General features: G+C 41.4%; 1 protein-coding gene across 1 annotated transcript in view; it reads right to left on the reverse strand.

Moving 5' to 3' along the window:
* Positions 1-6789, reverse strand: part of LOC123511086 (MICAL-like protein 1) — a 40279-nt gene extending 33490 nt beyond the window's left edge. The window contains exon 1 of the mRNA XM_045266701.1: positions 6605-6789. The gene's annotated coding sequence lies outside the window, so the exon portion shown is untranslated. The remainder of the gene's footprint in view (positions 1-6604) is intronic.
* Between the last annotated feature and the right edge of the window lie 1524 nt (positions 6790-8313).

An 8313-nucleotide genomic window follows, 5' to 3' on the forward strand; every position in this document is an offset into this window, starting at 1 on the left:
GAGAGAGAGAGAGAGAGAGAGAGAGAGAGAGAGAGAGAGAGAGAGAGAGAGAGAGAGCGCAAAGAAGGAAAACAAGCAAAAGAATATAGAAGAAAGGAAAGAATGAGAAAACCTGCAACAAAACAATGAGTGAAGGAAACAACACAAGGTCACACAAAGGAAGAACAAACAAACAGTGACAGCACCAGCAGACCTTTTGACCCTCACGAGGCTTGCTGTCCGTGCTAAGCCAAACTAAGGTAAGGGATACGTGGCTAATCCTTTTAACAGGGATCAACAGGTCAGCCTTCCTTAACCTTCTTTACCACCACTGTCACAAATGTTTGTTTATATAGTAACACGACAGAATAGAACATGTGATATTTTTTTTTTTACATTTTTTTCTTCTTTCCTTTTGTCTATTACTGTCTATGTTAAGTTAAATAAATATAAGTGACAGGTGTGTATTCATCCCTTTCCATCCTCGCTATAGTATGTATTCAACCTCTACTTGGGATCTCATTTCAACTTTTAATGGCCTTTTACTTTCTTCACTATTTTAACGTACTCTATCCTACCCTATCCTGACCTACCATGCCCTATCCTAACCTTAACCTTAATTTTAACTCAACCTAACCTAACTCAAACTAAATTAACCCAACCCAATTCCACTCAACTTAACCCAACCCAACCCAACCTAACCTAACCCAAACCAAATTAACCCAACCCAACCTAACCTAACCTAACTCAAACCAAAATAACCCAACCCAATTTCACTCAACCTAACCCAACCCAACCTAACCTAACCTGTCTGCACGAGAAACAACAGAGAAGAGAAAGAGAAATCAGGTTATTTTCATTAGAATTTTTTCAGGGTTTGTGATAAGCTAAGTTAAAATGAGACATGCATCGTTAACCTTCTTATTCCTACGGTCGGCCTTCCTTCACTCTCCTAGTGCTTTGATAACTGGTAACTGCTTGCTTGGTCACACGGGGAGAGGGAGGATATAGAAAAGAGATTATTTTTTTGTCATTTCTATGGTGTGTGTTGAGGTAAACTGGTCAGGTATATATAGTTAAACTTCTTAATGTGGTCGCCCATCCTTCACTTCCCTATCCTTGTAATAATTGCTTGCATGGAGAGACGGAGAGAGGAGGGATATCAAAGAGGTGAATTTTCGTATCTTTTGTGGTGTATGCTAAGATAAAGTGTTCAGATGTAAATAGTTAAACTTCTTAATGTCATCGCCCTTCATTCGCTTTCCGATCCCTATAATAACTGTTTGCATGGAGACACGGGCAGAAGAAAGATAAAAGAGATTAATTTTTGTCATTTTTATGGTCAGATAATTATATATGTAGAGTTGAAATTGTTATTGTAGTCGCCCACCCTTCACTTTCCTATCCCTGTAATAACTGCTTGCATGATGACAAGGTGAGAGAAAAGAAGAGTTTTTTTTTCTTCTTTTTAAGTCCTTCAGTATTATGAAGCATTTGTACTATGAGTTTTGGGTACGATTAGATCAATTTATTTACATCAGGAAGGGTCTATGGAAGTAAAAAAATAATAATAATAATAATAATAATGCCCAGATCTTCACTATTTTAATCGCGCACATAAGTTTCTGAGGCTGTATAAAACCACCAAATAGTAAGCAGAATGAATATGAAAACGCGTCATGGTACTGAAAGGGTTAAGGTCTGCTAAGATAAACAGAAGTCAAATATATACGTTTAAAGTTATTACTGTGGTCATTCTTCCTTCACTTCCTATCTTTGTAATAACAGCTTGCTTGGTGACACGGAGAGAGAAAAGACAGAATAGATGTTAATTTTCGATTTCTTACGGTCTGTTCTAAAGACAAAATTAAGTCATGTAGTTAAACCTCTTGTCATTGTGGTACTGTGGTCATTCCTCCGTAGCTCTCCTAACATACATAGTAACAGTTTGCATGGAGACACGGGAGAGATGAGACAAGAGGCTAATTTTGTGCTAAGATAAATTGATGTCAGATATATAGTTCAACTTCGTATTGTGTTCATTATCCCTTATTCCCCTAAAACAGTAATAAGTAATAGTTTCCATATACACGAGAAGAAAAAAACGGGTTCATTGTCTTTTCCACGATATTTTGCTAAGATAAATTACAATAAGAGGCGTACAACATATCCAATCCTTACAGTACTACAGTTGCCCTTCCATAACGTTCCAAACACTGACTAAAGAGAGACGTCAGAAGGTTAAGTACGTCTTTTTTTTTTTTTTAACGCTAAGGATACACTGCAGAGAGCATAGCACGGGAATAGAGCCTGGAAAAGTTGTAAGTCTTCAAGAGAAATGTTTGTGCAGCAGTAAATGGATTAAAGCGAAGAATTGAAAGTTTAGAGAGAAAAAAAAACTGAAGGTCAACTATATATTTTCACGGTGATGAGATTGTGACGAGAGCTTAGCACGAGAATAGCGCTTAAAAAAGAGTTGTCTCTAATAGGAAAGTTTGTTGTAGTAGTTATTGAAGAGTTAGACTGAAGATGAGTTAAGACACTGTGACTGAAGATGCTTATGGAAGGAAGAAAGAAAGAAAGAAAGAAAGAAAGAAGGAAGGAAGGTAGGAATGAAGGAATGGAAGAAATATAGTTTGTGTTAGTGAAATAATTAAAAGAAAGAATTAAGAAGACAATGTTACTAAGGTTGCTGATGAGATGAAGAAAGAAAGGAAGGAGGGAAAGGGGGAAAGGAAGGAAAGAATGAAGAATGAAGAAAAAAATATAGATTGTGTTAGAATGAAAAAGACGAAGAATAAAAAAAAACACTGGTTACTAAAATTGCCGAAGAAAGAAAAGAAAGAAAGGAAGGAAGGAAGGAAGGAAGAAACCAACGAACGAACGAACGAACGATTGAACGAACAAGCGAACGAACGAAAGAAGGAGGAAAGCAAAAATATAATCAGTGTTAGAAAGGAAAAAATAAAATGAAAAATGAAGACTTAAAGTTATTAGTGTCGTCGAGGAAGGAAGAAGGGGAGAAAGGGAGGAAGAGAGGGAATGAAGGAGGGAGGAAGGCAGGGAGGCAGAGAGGAAGAGAGGGAGGTGGACAGAGAGGCAGAGAGGAGAGTAGACAGCGAGGCAGAGAAGGAAGAAGGTAGGAAAACAGGGAGACAAAGAAAGGAGAAAGAGAGAGGTAGAGAGGGAGGAAGAGAGGGAGACAGGCACGGAGGAAGAGAAGGAAAGAGGGAGGAAGGAAGACGGAAGCAGAGGAGAAAAAGAGAGGCAAAGAGGCAGAGAGAGAGATAGACAGAGAGGCAGAGGGAAAGGAGGGGAGAATATAGGTTAACAAAGCATACACGAGGTTATTGTTCACACACAGTGCATGGAATGACTGATGAAGCTACAGGAACTAGATACAGCAGAGTCGTGTTGTGGTAGTCGTAGTAGTAGTAGTAGTAGTAGTAGTAGTAGTAGTAGTAGTAGTAGTAGTAGTAGTAGAAGAAGAAGAAGAAGAAGAAGAAGAAGAAGAAGAAGAAGAAGAAGAAGAAGAAGAAGAAGAAGAAGAAGAAGAAGAAGAAGAAGAAGAAGAAGAAGAAGAAGAAGAAGAAGAAGAAGAAGAAGAAGAAGAAGATGATGATGATGATGATGATGATGATGATGATGATGAAGATGATGAAGATGATGAAGAAGAAGAAGAAGAAGAAGAAGAAGGAAAAATAAAGCAGAAAACACAAAAAAGTTAGCGAGAGAGAGAGAGAGAGAGAGAGAGAGAGAGAGAGAGAGAGAGAGAGAGAGAGAGTACTACAACCCTCACACCTTCAAAAGTAGCAACATATGGCTTGACAATAATTATCACCTTGACACACACACACACACACACACACACACACACACACACACACACACACACACACACACACACACACACACACAGGTAGGGAGGTGGTGGCGGTGTACGTGACGGCCGGCAGGTGACAAGGTATACAGGTAGGGCGTCACAGGTAGGGACTGCACGTGACAGGTAAGGTAGAGGTAGGGAAAGGTGCAGCGTCGCAACTCAAGGGGAAAGTAAGCTGGGAAGTGAAGTGAAGTGAATAAAAATAAATAGGTAAATAAATAAATAAATAAATAAATAAATGAATAAATAAATGACTTGTATATCGCAGCAGCAACAGAGGTCATAAGGTGCCGATATATAAAACTGCATAAAAAATACAAGTAAATTTAACGAAGAACGAAATTAAATAAAGGAGAGAGAGAAAGAGGGAGGGGGAGGGAGGAACTACACAGTGATGTTAGGGAAGGGGAATGCACGGTAAGGTAAGGAGGGAGGGGAGGAACATACATCACAGGCTGTTACGGATGGTTGAAGCGTAGGAGGGGAGGAGGGAAATGTTACGATAAATGAGGAAGGGGGGGATGAAGGTGGGAAGGAGAGGATGAAGGGGGTAAGAGGAGACTGAAGGGTGAAGGGGAGGGGGAGGGGAGGTGCGTATTGAGTCACACAAGCAAATATTACGCAGCCATGAAAGGAGAGGAAAGGATACAGGCCTGTATTACGAAACTCATTGCTCTCTCATCACGACTATTTACAAAGGCCACAGAATCGATCAACTGGGTTCTCAAGAGTGTTTAGCCTATCAGTAATGCAGAAATAGTTTTAATCTCTCACTAGAACATTAGAAACATCTTTATAAACCAGTGTGGCTTCAAGTAAAGTGTTCTGAAGGTAATGAGGTTCCGTGCATGTGTCTTAACCTCTTCAGTACCACCAGGACGCGTTTCCATATTCATTCCCTTTACTATTTGGTGATTTAATACAGCTTCAGAAACATATGTTGGGAATAAAACAGTGAAGGCAGTGGCCATTAACCTTCTGACCTCTATAGACCCTTCCTAAAGTCAATAAAATCGTTCAGTCGTATACGTATGCCCAAAACTCGCGGTAGAAATGCGTCCCAGTATATAAGCCAACAAAATGGGGAAAATAAATAAAAAATAAATAAATAAAAGCTAATATCGTCTCAGTGTAAGCATCACATCATACTCCACACAGTAAAACATCACTTAACCAATTAGTCACGAGGAGAACGTTACATCTCATTCACCATTCACCAAACACTATACATTATACCCGACGGGATGCATTATGGGTATTCGCGTCAGGGGAGTTTGAGAGGATAAGGAGAGACAGAGAAAGAGATGACCTTATCAATCAATCAATTACACCCCGGAGCCCCGTAGCGGAGAGGCGATGCGTGACAAGACGGCAGGGTAGGGCATGGCAGGGCAGGGCAGGGCAGGTTAAGGCATTGTGGTAGAACAGTACGTGATAAAGTAGACAAGGTGTGTGTGTGTGTGTGTGTGTGTGTGTGTGTGTGTGTGTGTGTGTGTGTGTGTGTGTGTGTGTGTGTGTGTGTGTGTGTGTGTGTGTGTGTGTGTAGCTGAAATAGTTGGAGAGAGAATGTGTATCTTTATATCTCAGTGCAAGTTTATCACTTTTTTTCACAATTAAGGCCATGAACTTCAAAGAGCGAAAGCAGTAAATCTTTAAGTGAGGGGATGTGTTAATCTATGTAATATTTCAGACTATCAATTATAATAGACATTTCTTTAGACCACGGGGTTAAAACTACTACTACTACTACTACTGCTACTACTACTATTACTACTAAAACTAATAATAATAATAACAATAAAAACAATAGCAATAAACCTTTAATCAACTTAAGAACCATATCATTAATCTTATAACCCCCAAAAAACTTTACTTAAATCCCAAAATTTTACCACGAAACTAAAACGACACCAATAATTCAGAACCACGTATCTCCAACACACACACACACATACACACATCCACACACACACACCAGTACCACCAGCTAACCAACCCTCACAAAACAACGTCGGACTTTTAACCACCAGACATATTACCACCACCTAACCACACTCTCTAACCAATCGGCCAGCCCTTGTAACACCGCGTCCAGCAGGTAGGTAGGCAGGCAGTAGTACGTGACAAAGCCTAAACACACACACACACACACACACAGGATGGCATTGTGTAGTTAGCACCTGCTGTCACTGCCACTACCGCCTCTCTAACGGGGTAAAGGTGGGTGCACTCCGCCAGCAGAGAGAGAGAGAGAGAGAGAGAGAGAGAGAGAGAGAGAGAGAGAGAGAGAGAGAGAGAGAGAGAGAGAGAGAGAGAGAGAGAGAGAGAGAGAGAGAGAGAGAAAAAAAGACTGGTGTTCATTGAAGGAGAAAATAAACTGAATATAAAAAATAGAAGTCAAGTTCACAAGAGAGAGAGAGAGAGAGAGAGAGAGAGAGAGAGAGAGAGAGAGAGAGAGAGAGAGAGAGAGAGAGAGAGAGAGAGAGAGAGAGAGAGAGAGAGAGAGCAAAATTCACCAATCCGGGATCACTGAGGCCATACAACCCTCCCTACCCCCCATGGCATACCCTCTCCTTCTCGCAGTACCTCTCCCACTCACCCACACACAACTTCACCAAAAAAAAAAAAAAAAAAAAAAAAAAAAAAAAACGAAACTGGAAAAAAATCAAACCGGTATAAATTAATCCAAGCAACGAATAACGATGGAATCACTAATAATAACAACAACAATTCAATACTAACCTCTACGGGGAAGCAGGCAAAACAAAAGAGTAACAAGAGAAAGAGAGAAGAGAGAGAAGTTCCGGAGAGCGCGCGCTTTGGCAGACGCACACGCAGAGACCAGTCAGATAAGGTGCTGGGGAGGGCTGGCGACACACCCTTCCCGCTACAAGGCTCAATACACACTGACTCCTCGCTGGTGCTGTGGCTGCTTGGTGGGTTCAGTTGAGTGGGAAGTCTCTCGTCTCGCGTGGCTTGGCTGGCAGGGCTGGCGTTTCTCTCCTAAGCGAGGTTGTCAAATGCACTTTTTTTTTAAACCCTCCCATGAGAACATAGTATTTTTTTCCTCCTTCGTTTCTATCTAAAGTGGAAGATTAATGGGTGTGCTTAGTGTTAGTGGAAGTCCTTTATTTTGTTCCCCTTAGTGTTTTGTAAAGGGAAATGCTTGTGTTTAGCCGGTACAGGAGAGAACAAGGAAAGGAAGGAGAGGGAGGAGGAAATAAAGGGAGGCGGTGGCATCGCATCACAGTGAGAGGGACTTCCAGAATGGTCGTGAGAGGAAGTCCATCACGAGCTGCTGCTGCTGCTACACACACACACACACACACACACACACACACACACACACACACGGAACGAGGGAAAGTTTTATGGGTTTTGGTTGGTTTGGGTCTTCAGTACAGTGTGTGTGTGTGTGTGTGTGTGTGTGTGTGTGTGTGTGTGTGTGTGTGTGTGTGTGTGTGGGTTCGTGCAAGCATACAGCATACATACAGGATGTGGATTTGCTTGTGTATGAGTTACGATTATACGGTTTTGCACACACACACACACACACACACACACACACACACACACACACACACACACACACACACACACACCGCGTAGTGTAGTGGTTAGCACGCTCGACTCACAATCGAGAAGGCCGGGTTCGAGTCCCGGCGCGGCGAGGCCAATGGGCAAGCCTCTTTATGTGTGGGGTGTGTTCACCTAGCAGTAAAAAGGTACGGGATGTAACTCGAGGGGTTGTGGCCTCGCTTTCCCGGTGTGTGGAGTGTGTTGTGGTCTCAGTCCTACCCGAAGATCGGTCTATGAGCTCTGAGCTCGCTCCGTAATGGGGAAGACTGGCTGGGTGACCAGTAGGCGCCCGTGGTGAATTACACACACACACACACACACACACACACACACACACACACACACACACACACACACACACATACACACAACACACAGACACACACACACTAATCGAAACTGTTCAATACTATCAATTTGACCGATCTAGTTCCGGAGGCGTCTTTGATAACCTTATCTAGAACAGTTAAGGTATGAGAGAGAGAGAGAGAGAGAGAGAGAGAGAGAGAGAGAGAGAGAGAGAGAGAGAGAGAGAGAGAGAGAGAGAGAGAGAGAGAGAGAGAGAAATAAAAAAGGCCTCCGAGAATAGAAAAATGTATGAAAAGGAAAGAAAAATCAGTATTCCAAATTATAAAAGGTATAAATGAACTGCCAAGGAATTAATTAAAGTGAGAAAAAATCAAATATACAAATAAATACATAAATTGCAACATACATTACCTAACCTAACCTAACCTAACTTAAAAATGTAAGTTAATCCAGCCTACCTCAACCTAACCCATTTTAACTTTACCTAATCCAACCTAACTTAACCTAACCCATCTCAATTAACACAACCTAACCTAACTTAGACCTCATCCAACTCATCTCCT

The sequence above is a fragment of the Portunus trituberculatus genome, chromosome 31 (assembly GCF_017591435.1).
Source record: "Portunus trituberculatus isolate SZX2019 chromosome 31, ASM1759143v1, whole genome shotgun sequence".
Taxonomy (NCBI): Eukaryota; Metazoa; Arthropoda; class Malacostraca; order Decapoda; family Portunidae; genus Portunus; species Portunus trituberculatus.